Genomic DNA, 18080 nt, shown 5'->3' with positions numbered 1-18080 from the left:
GTGACCAAGTAACAGTAAGTCAAAGCACAGTTAATGCAGCAATCAGGAGGTATCAGATGAGCTATAGTCCCACTAATCAGACCCTTAGTGGTTGTACCGATAAAACAATGCCACAGACAGTGTGCTACACTCATTGTCTAGCTCTGTAAAACTGATGGTCATCTGCTTCAGACTTGACATAGGAGTTATCAGTGAAAATCTGTGTTTCTGTGACAACTCAGACAGCCTGTAGGACATTGTGTAATGTCATACTCTATGGGCAGCGCTAAAAAAAAATCTTGCATGTTCCAAAAGTACAAGACTCAGGGAACACATTCTTTGGTCAGAGGAGACCAAGACAAATTTGTTTGCCTTACATGGGGCCAGAATGTTTGCCACGGATGTGGTCAGAACCACTACAGTAAAAGCATAGTCCCAACAGTGAAGCACAGAGGTGGGAGTATGATGAAATGTGGCTGCGTGAACGCCAAAGGTGTTGGGGGAGTTTACATTTATAGGTTGCCAGTAGACATACCAAAATACTGGCTGATAAGATGACTCCTAGCCTTGAGAAGCTTGGCAGAAGATAGATATTCCAGCATGATAACGATCCAAAGTACACTGCCAAATTCAGAAGAATACAAAGTGAAAACAATTATTTTGCCAAATATGCGCCCAGACTTACATCCAGTTAAACACCTTTCTGATATTTAAAGAGAAATGACAAGCAACTCAAACCCTTGAACACAGAGCATGTGAAAAGACTCTCTCTAGAGAATGGCAGAACACCTCTCCAGAAATGTATAGACACTGATATCCCCCATGTCAAGCAGAATTGAGTCTGTCATCAAAAATAAAGGTAAAGGAAAAGATCTGACTGCCAGTGATGAAAGATGCATCGATATCCTATATAGGGCCTGTATTTTTTATCAAACAAATCAATTGTTGGTTGATTTCCTACTGGTCAACCTTGGGATAATTCCATTGCTGTACAGTTAAACAATTTAAAATCATTTGGCATTCAACTAGTGTACTCACTTGAGTTGTAAACTGTATACTGTTGTTGTTTCAGCAAGACACAATCTGTGAATAAACTGCTTCTTCTGCAAGGAAGTGAGTAAGTCTGTTTCCCAAGATGTGAAAATATACCTTGAAGTATTTACTCTAATCCTGCCAAATTCTCTAGTGTAATCCAATTCCTGGATGAAAGACAGCATATCTTGAAATTTGTCTGTGCATAAAATGCAGTTTATTTTTGGGATTCAGTCAGGATTGTAGTCCTCTTCTCTGTCCACAAGCGACTTGGAATCATACATTCTTTAAATGACTAGTGTCACCTCAAAAAACAACCGCAGATGCTAATGTCAACAGAACTGCACTGCTTTTTTATTTCTGTTTCTTCTCACAACATTGTCTTTTTTTTGTTTGTCTGTTCATTACATCAGTCCCCACAAGCTGGTTGAAAGTCAGTGAGTGCGTGTTAAAATAGAGTTCTCTCCCCACTGGAGATGTCTTGACTTTTATTTCTTGGATTTACAACAAAACCCCGGGGAGCCACGCTGGTATTTCCATGCTGGGCTCCAAACAACATACGAGTGCTGTTTGGTTTCAGCAGTCAGAGGCCGCCATCGGTTTTCTCAGCTCTAACACTCACATGCCAATACATTTGGTGCAGTGATTCACTCGATATGTGTGCTTGAGTGCGTGTGGGTAGTTGCTCATATATGTGGGATTTGAGGCGGAGTAACATTTCATCTCACAATGAAAGACCAAAAATCAACGAGTGCTTCAATGCTCTGATCACTCATACATAAACATCGGCTAGTTGTTGTAATGAACTATCTGTGCAAGTGTCTGTGGCTATAAAAGTGTGCAAGACACACTTGACCTTCTGTGACAATGCGCAAATGAGGCCTCTTTTTCATGTGATACTGTCTAGACATGTCCGTGGCTCCACTCCAGCTTTTTTCTCAGTCCCTCACATTGCTTTTCTTTCTTTCTCTATTTTCATTTCATTACTTTACGCTCTCTTCCTCTTGTATGTTCCCTCCATCCTTCTCTCACGTTGCACCCCCATGGCCCTGGGGAACAGTGGTTCTCTAACAACCTTTGCAGAAGTCCTGTGCACCTGATGATTGGTTAGTGTAAGTCAGAAAACAAAGCGAAAGGTCAGTTTTCCATTTTTTGTTTCACTAGTCGGGCTCAGGTCTGCTGCAGGCCTTGTTATAGGCCCGTTTATTATGCAAGCTGTGCTGCGTATGACCTAGCTCCTGTAGAATTAGCATTGACGTGGGTAATATGGCAGTGAATAAAGGTTTAACACTGACCCCTTAGCCATCTGTGATAGTGTTGAGCTAATTAGCTTACCGCTGATGTGTCCCTCTCTCTCTTTTTTTGCCTGCCTCCATCTCTCCCTCAGTGTCAGTCAGTCTCAGTCAGTGTCACACATGCATGCACAAACACTCAGTGGACTTCTATAGCTATTAGCCATGTTAATGGGTCGGGTCCCTCTTAAACTCATGGACATTAATTGTCAAGTTGAACAGTAATGGGAAAGATAATGGTCTTCTTGTCTACAGCTTATTATCTAGAAAATAAAGGGAGTGCTTGGCTATGCTGCTTTCAGGAGGAACACATTTGGAGTCACCGGTGCTTTGTCCTTAGCTGTCTTCATATTGCTCTTTTTGTTTGTGTTTTAATTTTCTACACTAGCTGATTCATACAAATTTGAACCTGTTGATGGTAATGCATTCAAAGTAGTATTCTACAAAAACATCTTAATCTGACTGGTGGTGTCAGATTTTCATATGAACATTCCATTGCTAACATGGCAACTTATTATATTTCAAGATGAAATATAATTGTAGGCATTTAAGCTTCAGGGGAAAAAGCAATGATGCTGCATCATACAGCAAAAGCCGTTTTTAATGAGTGCGCTTTTTTATCTGTGATCTAGTTAAAACATAGAAGATGTACATCACTGTGGATAAAAGCCACTACTAAATGAAATTGTAGAGTTGTAAATTGTAGAAAACAAGATGAGATGTGTCAGTCTGATTCAGCTCTGGTTGATTGGTCAATCACATTTTTGTTTGCCGTTCATTGATTAATTCAAAGCAGCTCTTTGTGAGAAAAAGAAAATCTTTTTTTTTTTTTTGTACAAGAAGAGACAAGAAAAGAAACTAGAAACAATTAGCTGTGGATGTCTGGCAAACCCTCTGCTCCACTGGCAGTCTGGCCAGAGATCATATGATGACTATGTCATTTCACACTATACGCTCTTAGAATTAGGAGACCCTCTAGGAACTCTGGTGATATTCACCAGACCTTGCTTGCTTGGGGGCTTCCTCAAAGAACCTTTTCCAGCTTAATTTAGAGAAGAGCTTTCTGGAGAAACCTCCAAAAACCCAAAAGGGTTTCCTCAATATTTTTTTTTGTAATTAGGTGTAGGCCTGAGTTACACTTTACACAAAACCTTGCTTTAGTGTAAATGTCTACACTGTGAAACTAAGTAGAGAAATAATTATTTCAGGTATACCAAAGGTCAGGGAGAGTTTTTCATCACTAACAAATAAAAAGGATACTGAGGAACTATTGTAGATTTTAGTCTTTTCAAAAAACTACAATAATAATTCAACTGAAATCCTAAACCCTACAAAGTTATTTCTTTGAAGAACCTTTTTGAGGAGTTCCTCACCATTTTGAACTTAATAGGTGTTAGTATCAGAAAGTATGGAGTCACCACATTATGTTCAACTTCTTTATTCAGGAGAAAAGTAGACACAGTTGTCTCTGTTTAGAAGAATTCCCAACATCACCAACAAGAAGCATTGTATGTCCAATATGCCTTTCCTAATTGTGTTGCAACCAAATCATGACTTTGATTAGTTCATGTGAAATGGGAAAAGATTGGACAGTGCTGTCATTAATTTCTTTATTAAGATGATCTGTACAATCCCACCAAAAGCAGGTCATGTTCTAAAAATATAAGACCATCAGGTCACTCGCCCTTTGGTCAGAACTCTGCTGCAGTTAGTTTGATAATCACAACACAAAACGCTTGTTTTGTCTTAAGTCTGTAACAAGTTTGTATTTACCAGTTATAGCTGTGATCAGATTGCTGAAATGATTATTGCTTGTGTTGTTATGACAAAGGAATCATATGACTAACCATTTTGTGCCACTTGAGTTCTTCAGAGAGCTCTATAGCCATATATACATCTGTTTCTAGTCAGACTTAGAAGAATAAATTGCCACAGGACACCAAGTTGTCTTTACATTCAGTGTCTGTAGAGGACACTTTGTTAGAGGCTGCCTTACTTAAAAAAAAAATGTATGGAAGCCTCTCCACTCTCCTCTTGCTCTTTAGTGGAATCATACCTCCGTTTCTCTGACAGCCAATATCTGTCCGTGTCACTCGTCATACCGTCAGGATGAGTAATACCCTGTGAATGAGCTCTGCACAGTCCATCCACATGTAACATGCAGTGACCTTCTAATTTCTCTGCTCCGGGCGCTGTCACCTATCTGCTCACCGTCTGCATAAGCCGGGGCGTATGTGGATGTATGGGCACCTCCAGAGTATTTATGATGTCAACTGTCCCCAACAACACTGTTCTAATCAAACAGCCCCAGCAGGCAGAAGCTGCATGCCCAGTGGCCATGAGGGCAGAGGAGGCCTCTACCTTGAGGCCAGCCCCAGGACTTTCTGGCCTACTGCGACACTGACAAAGTGGAGGGAATGAAGTATGCAGTTTTTTTTTTCTTTTTTTTTTTTTTTTTATACCAACAGTGGGTAAAGAATGTACTGCCTTAAATGCGCAAATATGTTCATGGTGGCATTTAAAAACAAAGCTGCATCAATGATTATACATGTAACAGCTAGTTTTAGGGATACAGATTGAACCAAGAAAGACTTGGATGCTTGACTTAATAACAAACTACTCAAACAATCTCCAGAAAAAGTGATTGCATCGAACTTGAAATTGAAGTCACCCTCCCTCTTCACATACCAGACGTGCTGGTTTGTTGCCCATTTCATAGAAAACTCCCCTTCCTGGGTCCAGGAAACATGTTTCCCTGCTGTCTCTTTCTCTTCCCCTCCTGTCTCAGCCCCAGCTGTCTTTGTGCCTGATCTGTCTTTGATCCTCCTGTTGTCTGAAAACTTTCCATTGTGATAGAGTCCAAGCTGCACCTGCGTCTGACAACCATCCTTTTTTTAGAGGACATGGCTTGCAGAAGGTGTGACAAAAGGCCAGTTTAGTCTCGTCGAAAGGCAGTCAGAGAAGCCAAGGAGACTCACCCAAGTTTGCTGTGATGTGGACAGTGCAGGTCATGGTGGGTTATTTACATGGTTAAATGGAGAGAAGGAAGGCAAGTTGATAGCTCACAAGGAAAATTAAAGTGTAAAGGCATGTGGGAGGTTTAGGCAAAGGATTTTGCTCACTGATGTGCTGGATTTCAACAAAAGCATCAATTTGAGACATTCCAAAATGGCTGGGAAGGTGATGATTGGAATTAAAGCAAAAGAACAAATAGAGCTGTCAGTAACAAATATTTTCATAAATTGCCTATTATTTAGTTAATTTAAATGGTAAATTTTCAAAAAGGAAATTATCATTTTATTTTTGACACTGTATGTAATTATATAATGCAGCACGTATGAAATGTACACAAACATTTAGATATTAATTTGAGTGCAAAACTATAGAGTTAAACTGTATACTCCAACATAATATTGATAAATAGAGTCTCTGTTATTTAAGTCAGCAGTGCATCTCCAGAAGATATCCAAGTTTCTATTAAACCCCTTAGAAAAGTGTAAAAGTACTGTCTATATATTAAACAAAGTGCAACACGAACTCGGTGGATATTTTACAGGCACTGAACAGCTAAAACAACTTCTTCTTGCCTGATTGTTTATTCATTGTCAGACTTTGGTAGTAGTTTTGAATTCTGTTCTACATTTTCAGCCTCAAAGTTATTGATTATGCCAACTAATGCTCTACAAACAATCTAAATAAACTGTATATACATCATATGTGTATGGACATATATATGCTAATTGCAAAAATGCATATAATACTCAGGGGCTCAGCGCTTAGTCTTCACACATGTTGCATGCGTCCATCATTTCCCTCCACAAATGCTCTCACATTCACATGCGCCACTTGGGGTTTCTATCGTATTTACTGAATAGCTTATTTAGTGAGGATTAACATCCAGCCAGCAAGATCAGTATCATCTCAAAGAAACTCACAGGCTCTGAAAACTGCTGCTTCCCTGAGAGAGTCTTAAAGCTGTTTGTTGCTGTTTCTCTCAGCTGTTGCCAGCTCCCGTTCCATACCTTTAGTACCGTGTCGATAAGAAGAAGAAGCGGGGTTCCCTCCATAGACTGCTGAACAGAACAATCCAATATGGACCACAGCTGTAACGCCAGCCATCGATGGGTGCGTCGCTGCAGCAGCCTGTCATTCTGGTCAAACTGGCCTCTTTAAGTCCCATTTTTCATCATTAGCATTAGACGTAGAAGTGATCTCTAAGTAAAGCGCAAAGCCAATTTCTGATCCACCTTGATAGATTTTGCTGGGCAGTTACCATGGGAACGGTAAAGGGTTAAGAGGTTCACAGTTGTGCAGACCAAAGTGTCTCTTGGTGGCTTCCAGTTCTTTGTGAAAGTGACAGACCACCAGCGAGCCACAAAGTCAAGAAAATAGCTTACAGCTGGCACACTGCAGTATGTTGTGTGCATTTTAAAAAATTGTTATAGTAGAGTTTGTTTATTTGCACCCTTTCACTTTTATGATTTGGTTTTTGGAGTAAATCCTTGTTATGTTTTCAACAAATAAACTGAAGTCCTACTTTGAGAAACCTCTGATGCTTTCTATGTGAAAAGCATCTAAAGATCTTACCCTTTTGCAGGTTCCACCTTGATTGACAATGTATTGATGATATAAATACTGAAATAAAGGTGGATGTGGCAGTGATGCAGTTAAACAAAATCCTAATAAGTCTGTCCTCCACTGTAGAGGACTCGAAAACGAACCTGTACTGGTGCAGAGGGTCAGATACTTGGGTAATATTAAAATCATGTGTACAAGAATGTAAATTGCCGGCTCTCTTTAAGGTGCATGCAAATGTTGTAGCCTAAACGGAACTAAAACACTGTTTATCTCAAACTTCAGTGCTGAGCAACCAGATGCTGGACAGATGCACAAACCATGAGACACGGCTGTAATTTTCTGATCACCGTGATAAATAACTTTGACAAACTAATTGACTTTTTGTAAAGGTTTTTTTTTTTTACTAACACAGGGCCTTTTTTTAAGGGACTTTGCTACCGTTTTGAGCCAGATTTCCTTCTTAATTTAATTTCCGAATCAAGCAAGAGGAAATGTCAGTCGTGTGGCTCCAGTTTCCAGCGGGATGTGCTAAAACATCACGATTTTCAAAAAATCAGCGCCAGCTTTTAACAGTTGACGAGTGTAAACACATTCTTGTGTGTGTGGGTTGTATGGTTTAGCAACAGTAAAGCTGAAGGGCAAGCTGAAAATTGATGGCTCGCTATAGGCAGAGTAAATGGGCTTTAGAAGTAGCATTTCCAGTAATGTGTTTTCTCTGGCTTCACAGTAAGAGGGTAAAAAGAATAGAGTTTTTTGTTATGAAATGATGTCTGTTATTTTGTAACATGGTTATTGAGTTCAATCCGACAATACTACTTTTAAATGTTGAACTCCTTCTGTGTGGTACGCAGGCTTTTTGTTGGAACAAGGACCCTCCCTGCTTCGAGGATTTCCTGTACTTTCATTGCTTTGTGGTGCACAGCAGCCGAGGCCTCTCAGCGTAAAGCACAGGGTCACAGAACTTAGTGTACGACAAGCTGATGTTCAGGACCAGCCCTTCGGTGAATATGTACTTGGGAAGGGAGCACATTGGGATTTGAAAACTCAAGCGAGGTGTTAGAGGGCTTTGACAATGTGGTGTAATGACAGCTATCACTTTGCATCTGAAGTAAAAATATGCCTATTTGGCATTCTTCTCAGTAGCTTCTGATTTCCATCTGACATGCAACAAAGTGCTATTGATATGTGGCTTGGGAAAAGAACACACTGGGTTTTGGAGCCTCGAGAGAACAGTTGGTGGGATTTGACAATGTGGTATAATGACATTGTATTTAAAGGAGTAAAATATGTCTTTTGGCTCCCTCCTCAGTAGCTTTTTGATTTCGCTCTGACATGCAGCAAAGCACTATTGATCCTCAGGGAAACAGGGTGTGAACAAAGCCTCTTCTTCATCCCGTGGAAGCTGCTGTTTAGAGGTCTCCAGAAGCTAACACTCTCCCTCTGCCCATGCATATGTGCAATTGCACATACATACAGCCGCATCGTGATGAAAGACAGCATGTGAAACTCTTGAGGGAGCTGAGAGCTGAAGCCACTGAATAAATGACAGGTAATTTTCAGTTGAGAGTGGAGTGTGCAGACGAGTGAGGTGATCAATCACTCTGGTGATCACCCATGCAGATTTCAGTCCTCCCTGGCATCATCAAGGCTGATGACATCGATAGACCGAGACAAGATTGCTTGACAAGTGTTTAGGAGAGCAAGAGAGAAATGTGTACTGTGCATATGCGGAGATAGCAGATTAATCGATTTTAAAAAATGCGTGAAATGCCGCTTTTGTTCAGGCTGTGGAATCATCGCTGCTAAGTAGGTAGCAGTTCCTTTTTTGTGAGATATGTGAAAAGGATAGGGCAAGTTTTTCATGGATTTTTTTTTTTTTCCAAGTGTGTCTGAGATGGCCACAGCTTGAGAAAAGTGGATCTATTGATCCTGGGAGTTTCATTTTTCAAACATAGTCATCTTTCAGACCCAGCTTCGATTTTTGAAAAATATACAGTGTGCTCTCAGATAATTTTATGGCCTTTTTGTCACAGTGTACAGTGGAGAGATGTGAAGAATTTCGAGGTAGGTGGTAGCTGCTGAAAATGGATGGCTGTACTCCTCTTCAGCCACACTGCTCCTTATTGCTTCGCTTGAGTACATGTTTAAACAGGGTTTGCAGGGAATGATTAGGATTTCTACAATATTAATCAGTGCGTTGATTGCATTTAAATGAAATGTGTAGTCTATTCAGTAGAAAAATGCTGCAACAGGTTTCCAGTCCCCAGACGTCATTTGCAAATAGTTTCTTTTGACACACCAGCAGTTCAAAACCAACGACATTACATTTAAAATGACACAAAACAGAGAAAAACAGGAAATCCTCACACTTTAGAAGCTCAAGACTCCAATTGCTTATCTTTTTTTTGTACATAAATCACACATTGGTTAATTGATCATTAGAACTGATATTGTATAGGACTGCTTTAAATTGATGCCCGTATCACAAGTTAATTGAGTGGGAATAAATACAGTAGCCTTTTCTTTCAAATTTACATCAAAGTCATCTATCATTCCTTACATTTACAACTGTGACTGAAGATTATTTACAAGTTTGGTTTATAGTTTATTCTACAACTGACGTTAAAAGCAAAATGCCTAGAGCTAATGTAAGGCAACATTTCTAAATTGGTAATTTTGTCCATTCAACAGTCAAGAAACCAAGACACTCAGTTTATTATCAGGTGATATTGAGAAAAGCTGACAAAATCCATGTTTTAACTCCTCATTCCTGCAAATCTTTAATTTTTGCTTTTAAACCACGGCCACAAAGGATTTATTGATCATCAAAATAGCTGTAGATTAGTTTTCTGTTTGTGTCACGCATCATGACAACTTTATCCCAAAAACTGTGCATGACACGTAACTTAAAAATTATAGTGTCAAAAACTGTTTAAAAGAAAATGTCTCACTCGAGAAAAGGCCTGTTTTTATAAAGTCACCACTTATTCCCACTTAATACCCTGTATTTGTTGAGATGCGTCTTGCCCTCTGTTAGCTGTTTTTCTGTATTAATAGTTTCGGAGTGTGGCCTTTTGCTTGCTTTGTTTTCCATGCGGGCCCTCTAACCATGCTGTGCTCTTTCTCCTACAATTTCCAAAATAATAAGCAGGACAGAGGTTAAGAAAGGCAAAAGTAATGGTGAGAGAAACACGGAGTGGCAGTTGTGTTGGTTGCTTCCACTGTAACCTCAGAGAGAGTGTGTGAGGCTCAGATGCTTTTTGATTATACAAACAAAATGCTTGCTGCCCACAGTGCGGCATCGTGGGTAGTCAAGTGGTCAGGGAGTGGTTATGACATCGCTGACAGCTGATGCCCGGTGTTGCCCAGCAGCAGGTCACCGTAACACCACACACATGAACACCCCTGCTGCTGGTTAAAGGTCTGCTGGGTGCGAGGACTTCACAGCACACACACACAAACACGGATGCACTTTCACACACACACACACACACACACACACACACACATACACACATACAGTCGTGTGCTGCTGCCTGTCCTTCTGCAGTGACCTGCTTTGACTTCCACACCAGGGCTCCTCCGCAGGGGATGCGTGGGCGTCAAAGAGCAGCCTGTCCTGTCTTAAGTGCAAGTGTAAACAAAAATGACTACTGACTGTTTTCTAAAGTTCGACATTTAAACTGTGTTGTTTTATCATGTCCGCCTTGTCCTCATGTATAACAAGTAACAGTATGTACAAGTATAGACTCCTTTTAGTCATGCCTGTAGCACAATTATGCTATGATACCAACACACTGAGCCTTTCTGCCACAACTTTATGCGTCATTGAATAAAAATGAAACATTGGGATTGTTATTTAATTTACTTTGAAGACTTGATCGAGACAGAAGAATCTCTAATATGTTTCAGAGGATTTCCTGCAGCTGGGGATGAAGTCACTTCTCATGCAAAGCTGCTGGATAGACATGAAGATGGATTGTTAATAGAATGTGTTGCAGTGTATTCAGTAATCATTATTAATCTGTGTGTCGGCGGATTCTTTCTCAGCTCGGCCCCGTGTTCATAAAGCTCGGTTAATTAGACTGATTGATTAGATGGTGGTGATTCAGAGCTCTCATCACAGCTCCTCATCCTGTCAGGTCTCTAATAAGATCAGATTGCTCTCATATTCACGTATTCCCCTGCGCGCACACACACACACACACACACACACACACACACACATCCATGGCTTGTTTGGCCTGTCGCACCACCTCTCCATCTTTTCTCATCTTTCTGACTGCCTGTCTGTCACATACATATTCAGACAGGATTTACGGGCATGAAAGAAGCAGCCAGGCTTGCCAAAACAATACACTGAAGACTGGAAGCTACATTATGTTAACATGAAAAGATTGCAAATCTTGCAGTCCCCCCTCATTCTCTTCTCTGACTCCTCTTCTTCCTCCTTCCCTCCTTTCTTCTCCCTTGAGTCTCACTGTGATCCAGCATGTGTTCCTGTCTCATCATGTCTCATAAATATGACTGGTCCCCTCTGTTTAGCCAAGGAAAACATCACCCTGAATGGCTGAAGACCAGGAACCTCACGTATGTCTAGACTCAACTGTGTACTTAGCCTACATGTATGCTGCCATGTGTCTGTGTGTGTGTGTCTGTGGGCTTGTGGGACTGCTTTCTTCTCCGTGAAATGGATGTATTCTTCTGAAAACTTAGATGTGATTCGGTTTTGCTAAAGCTTTAGTTGCAGATCAATATAGTTGCACAGCTCCGAGTGAACCACCCTGCACTTAGCTTGCAGTGCCTGCTCATCAGCGCAGTAAAGAGACTCTCCCTCGCTGTAGTAAAACTTTATGACTTTCCGTGTTGCTTTTGTCTCCAGGCATTGGATATTACAGAGGATGATAAGTATTCATTTAGATTTTTGCCAGATCACCAGTCCTTCGTGTCAATACAGCCCATCTGAGCTCTTTAAAAAGAGACAAACTTTGCTGTGTGTGTGTGTGTACATGAATTTATGAGTGTGCGTCTAAATTTGTGTGTGTGTGTGTACTCCAAGGTTGTGATGAACCCACTGCAGTATCACCCCTAAGAGAGTATTTATGGAGAAACTGATTACCTTGGAAAGAACAGAACTTTGATGAAAATCATCTCACTTCAGTTTGTACCTCACAGGCCTGCAGTTGGTGTCCTTGTTTATGGGTAATATTGGAAATCTGTAAAATTGCACAGTGTACTTTGGTAACAGAACACTTTCATAAAGAAATCGTCATATTCAATGGCTTTTGATTGAGCTTTGTGCTGAGTTTGAGCAACTTTATCACTGGAAAATGGTATCGTATGGCACTTTTGCAGTCTAAACAAGACTTAGTCGTTGTTTTCAGGACTTTTTATGGGGCTGTTGTGATGGGAAATGTTGGGTGAACATTTTGTGGAAGCCCAGCATTCATATTAAATCAAGTTCTGGTCTGTTATTAGGCTGTTCAGTGAATGTCAGATTGTGCTGTCACAAATCCTCTGAAAGGTGATACCATCCTCTAAACCTGAATACTATGCCGTTTAAGATCATGCATTATATCTACAGAATTTTCTGCTTATGCTAAACTGGCTTAAATTCAGCTCCACCGACCATCAGTGTTAGTATTACAAAAAGCCACTAATTAGCAACTCCTCAGGTATCAGAAACATTTACTCACATGAATCATGTCTGTTAACCTGTCTCACAAAAGAAAATAAAAAGTGATTCAATATGAACTTGAGCATAAGGCCATGATCAGACAGTCAGCAGCACTGTGTGAAAAATGTAGCCCCCTCGTTCATTTGAAAGGGACAGCTGTGTTGGCTCATGGGGTTGCTGTCACAGACGTATCCAAAAACCACAAGTTGTCTGGCAAAGAACCTGACTTAACTTATTCAAATGCAGTGCAGCGTCATCCGGTTTGGTGCTGTGGTGTGCAACGGATACGTACGAGCACAGATGCCTGGTAGATTACTTTGCAAACTCATTAACATTGCATTTCTAATTTTTACATCCCATTTGTGATGAAAAATATAATAGTAGCTGCTATGGTAACTTTCCGGAGTTGTAAAATCTTGTCTCTTATGAACCCGAGTGCAGTGGTTTAGCATCTGAGGAGCTTTCAAGTCCATGGATGTGTTCCCTGAACTGTTTTTTTCCGGCCACTGAAGCTACACAGCCCCTTGCCTTGGTTTAACAATCCAATGCAGGCCCTTGTTTTAGCTGTGCAAGTACAATGCATGTGGGTGGCTCATCAGCTATTTGGTTAATGTGCATAAGTGCATTAGTGCAACATGCAAAATAGTTGGCTGAAGCTGAATATAAACTAGAGGGTGTGGTAATCAAGTAAATCAGTCTTAGCCAGTCACATCACTGGTGTCCTCGCTCTGAAATAACTGAACCACTCACAGTGACGCACAGTGACGACAGTTCAGCAAATGGAAACAAGGCTTTTCCAGGAAATTGTATTATTGTCTATATAGGGCAGAGCGACGTGACCTGAACACACAAAATCACAAATGTGCAGAGTGACATGAAGTAGATTTTCATTTAACTTGTACAATGATCACAGAAATAAATAAAATATTAAATAATCCAAAAATACTGCCATCAATCAGCAGAATTTTCACTGTAATGCATTTTTGAAATAAAAAATGAAATAGTTCTTTTGCCAAAAAGAAAAAAAGAATGGATGGGAGGCAGCGACACACAGGACTGAAGATTTAACAAAGACAATGGAAGGTCGTACATAATGGCTCTGTGCTGTGGTGCAGCACTCCTCAAATCAAAGGGTGAAGATTTATCAAGTATCTGTCCTGCTGCCTTCACATGGTTGCAGGGATTTACGGAACAGAAGGAGAAGCTTTTCATACAGTGTAAAGCAGCCTTGCACTGTTTTGGCTGCCTCATTTAAATGAACCTCCCACCTGTACACTGTGCACTCTGTGTCACCGAAATACCACGCAGATGCACACAGCAAAATTTCAAGGTCATGAAATAACCAGTCGGAGTGCTGCTTGTGATGATAGTTTCACGTCTATGAAAACAGAACTCTAAGTGTAAGACTTCAGGAAGGTGCTCCGGGTCATTTGGTGGGCGTCCTCTCAATAGGTGTTTTGTTGATACTGGTCTGTGATACTGAGAAAACTCGGCCGTATTTCATAGTCCAGACAAATGGCACATTTTAGGAAGCAAATAAAACATTTTAAATCTGAAAAGCTAACTTAGATGAGCTCTGCAATCAACACTTGAGTTTCTTCCTTCCTTGACCCAGAAGACTTATCCTAATGATACTGTGGTTTGAGTGACAGTTGAAAGCAGCCAGTAAAATGCAACTCTAATAAGTATTTAGTCGCATTTGTCAACTCTCTTTCTTACTTTTTGTCTGGTACCATCAGGTGCAGCTAAACAGGTCTGTCTAAGACCGAGTGGCTCCAGTTGGTAATCAAAGCAAAAAGTTCTCAGTTTTTTCACTTTTTGATTAAAGAATTTTTTATGTGAATGTGTGGGATGAATACATTTTTTTGTGGGTGTTAGTTTCTGTTTGTGTATCATTATCAGAGCCTCAAACATAGACAAATCACAGCAGACTCCCCACCATCTCTGCATGCATGTGTGTTTGTGGAGTACATACAAAGGGAGACATAAACTAAAGAGCACAGTTAATGATGCGAGGAAGAATTTGTTCTTGCTGTGTTGTTTTTGTTGGTGGCGACTGGCTAGTTTTAAATGGGATGAGCGACAATCTGCTCTAGTCTTTCTCCGTTTCCATTTCTGTGCATTTGATGGAGTCAAACGAGTTGTATGATAGACGATATAGACAAGCTTAAATGCCCTTATTGGATGAGAAGTGGCCCTTGGGTGCTGCCCCAGCATTTTGAAAGAACCGACGCCCAGACAAAAGCCACACACTCATGTACAGCACTACCTCCTTTTTGCAACCACAGCACTCTCAACAATTACCTTCCAGCTCTTTAAAGCACACACACAAAGGCTATCTTTATGACTGCAGCATTTCCACCATTCCAGCTCACTGTTTTTTTCTGCTTTCCTTACCTCCTTCACCCAGAGACCATTAAACTAGATCCCTTCTAAAAGGCTTTAAGGCCTCTCTTGGCCAGCCACTTCTTCTCCAAAGCCCTGCCATGGCTCTTTTTATGTTTTTAAACCAAAGTCCATGAAAGGTTGAGGGGGAAGGGGAGGAGATGGGGGAGAAGCAAAGAGAAATTTGGGATGGTTTTTTGTGTTTGTGGGTTGGAGACAAATCTAAGTTACAAACCCATATGGTCTTACTCACATACACACCGGCGCACACGCTCACATACACAGGCTTAATCTGATACGGTACATGCCCTTCTGGCCTGTTCTGCTCTGGTGGGATTTTACTTTTTTCTCCTCTGTCTCCCTTCTCACCTGCTGAGAGTTACTGTAGATGTGTAACCAGCTCTCTTTCTTTTTGTCTCCTCTGTGTCCACACACAATTGTACACCCACACACTCTTGCAACACAACTGCCTGTATGAAAGACAGTCTGGAGGTAGCGTCTGCTGTGATTCCTTTGCTTCTTTCACAGACGGTTCTGATTTAAGGCTCATGGTGGTGTGCAGTTTTCTGATTTTGCTGGTACTCAACCTGAAAATGTTTTCCTTGATGGTTTTTTGGCAGAGGCCATGTCGGGGGAGATCACTTCACCTGCCAGCTGCTCAGCTCACGCTGGTCCTTCTGGAGTTTTTTTTTTTTTCCCTCCAACTTTTTATACTCAAAAAGACAACTCTGCTCTACTCTCCCCCATATCTCCACCTGGCCCTGCAGATCGGGTTCCATATGCATCAGTGTCTCCAAAGTGGGAGCGCTGACTCACCTTCAGTTAATCTTTTCTGACTGCAGCGAGTGGTGGTGGGTCCAAACCTGAGGCATGGAATTATAAGGGGCATCCAGTTATTGATTGCTCTGAAAAACTGTGTTCTGTACAAAGCTAGCAGGTACAGTGAAGTAGTACAACCTGTATACACAACTGTGTTCAAGATGAACGGTTGTTCTTTTTTGTTAAAGAATTAAAAAATACAGATACTGGATGGAGGAACTTTCACAACCGGCTATTTTCTCAACAACATCCCAGCCTGGTCCCCAGACTGCCAACCACAGCACTCTTTTATTGATATCTATCTCTGATTGTATTAAACATGGTTTAATGTTGAAGGCTACTGTCAGTCACGCTAGGTTTTGTACAGTACATGTTCTACTGGTATACTAAATAGTATGTGCTCTAGTGGTTATTGGAATGCAGCCACTATTGACCATGCTTGTCAGATCATTTACCAATTATCTCACACAAAGTACAGTTGAGGCTGATGGAATTATGACTAGTTCTGCAGATATTTTTTCCTGATGATGGCGCTTGACGAAAAAGTCAAAGGATCATCAAAGTTATCACAGTTCATCTACCGAATTTTATAGCAGTAATTCCAATCATTTTTAGACATTTCTAAGGGAAAAGTCAAGAGAGTCAACTTGTCAGGGAAGCACATACTGTAGGTCTGTAGTGCTAATTCATCTACTGGATTTAAAGATATTTCATACAACTAAATTTACACATTTTTATGAAGTCCAGCAGGTTTTGACATATTTCTGTGTGGACCAACATGGAAGGACCACTCGACTGCCATCCATAGAGTGCAGCTAAAGAATAGTAGAAAACATCAGTTTCCTTCATTTCTGCTCAACTTGTCTGTCACAGTAAGGCAGAGTAAAAGAGCTAACCAAAAAATCTGTAGCTAAATTTAATATATTCAGTCGCAAAACTAGAGGTTTACAGGCCATATTTCTGCTACTAACCTATGACAAGAAATCACAGGTGCAGTCACTCCTTTATGAACCATTTTGCACTTTACAAGCACTTCAGCTCCTTACTGATGAGGTGAGGGGCCAAGCTTAGTATGCGACTTGGTAAAAGATAAATGGACACCTTGTTCTTTCTTTTTGTGATTTCTCTCTCTGCTCACTGTCTCTGTGGGTTTTCCATCTTCTTCTGTCTTGACTCAGTAACCTTTAAGGGAGTCCTGCAGAGGGGAGGGGGCAGTGGGATAGGAAGTGGAAGAATAAAAGAGAGAGAGAGAGACGCAATGTTAGTGCTACAGAAGTGTGATTAAAGGTTTGTATGTTAAGAAAAGGTTTATGTATGAGCATAGTGATCAGAGAAGAGATGTAGGTGTGGTTTGATAAGCCTCAGATTTGAGGTGGGAAGAATGGTTTGGTGAATGACCCTTGTGCCAAAAATGCCCAAATCCTCCAACACAAGCATACTGTTTTGCAGAAGTAAAGTGGAAATAGCTGTGATGCATTCAAAAATGGTGGCATGAATAGTGTTTTCTTTTATCTGCTGAATTTAAGTGCAGTAAACAGGACAAATCTAAATCAAATCAACATTTGGTTGCCTTTTAAAATAGCACCAGTTGTCTTACATGCATTTTTTAAAGGAACTTGGCAGGGAGGTCGTTCAAAGCATCCCAGAGAACTTGACACAGTTGTTCTGCGGATTTGCGGTGTCTCAGTGTCGTCTGTCTTTTCGTGTAATCCCAGATTGACTTGATGATGTTGAGATCAGGACTCTGTATGTGTAATATTATATGCTGCAGGACTCGTTGTTCTTCTTGTCACTGATGATAGTTCTTTATGAATTGGCTATGTGTATGGAGTCATTTTGTGATGCTACAGAATGAATTAGTGACCTTATTGTTACTGTATATAATGGTAGATTTTTAGATATGTGATTTTCTTTAGCTCTAAAAACTCTACCAAAACTTCAATTTCAGGCATCTTTTGTACTGCTACTCCAGAAAGATCTCAATTTATTTTAATACTGTCTTTATGGTTGATAAAAGTCTGCTATCAGTATGTAAAAATGTGACAGTTTTGATATGAAGTAATTAATATTAGCCGACAGTGTGTCTCTTGATCCATCTTCTCATTGGGAGTTTCTTTTACTCCCAGCAATCTATATTAAAAATGAAGGTTCTGTTATACTTTATACTTGAACTTATTTTTCAAAACACGTTAGACCCAGATTTCAGGACATTTTGACAAACGAAGTTGATAAAGACAGGTTTGTGTTTTTATGCATCCATTACTACTTGATGCACTGTTTGAATATACTCAAATGTATGAACCCGACTTGCTTTTTGG

At 40.5% G+C, this 18080-nt stretch overlaps 1 protein-coding gene across 2 annotated transcripts in view; it reads left to right on the top strand.

The window, feature by feature from the left end:
• The window catches only part of fbxl17 (F-box and leucine-rich repeat protein 17), a 225951-nt gene that overhangs the window by 56404 nt on the left and 151467 nt on the right, over window positions 1-18080 (top strand). The gene's annotated exons all lie outside the window — the stretch shown is intronic.

This window comes from Amphiprion ocellaris, chromosome 6 (assembly GCF_022539595.1).
Source record: "Amphiprion ocellaris isolate individual 3 ecotype Okinawa chromosome 6, ASM2253959v1, whole genome shotgun sequence".
In the NCBI taxonomy this organism is placed as follows: Eukaryota; Metazoa; Chordata; class Actinopteri; family Pomacentridae; genus Amphiprion; species Amphiprion ocellaris.
Note: the sequence above shows the minus strand (reverse complement) of the source record. Positions and strands in the feature narration are given on the sequence as shown.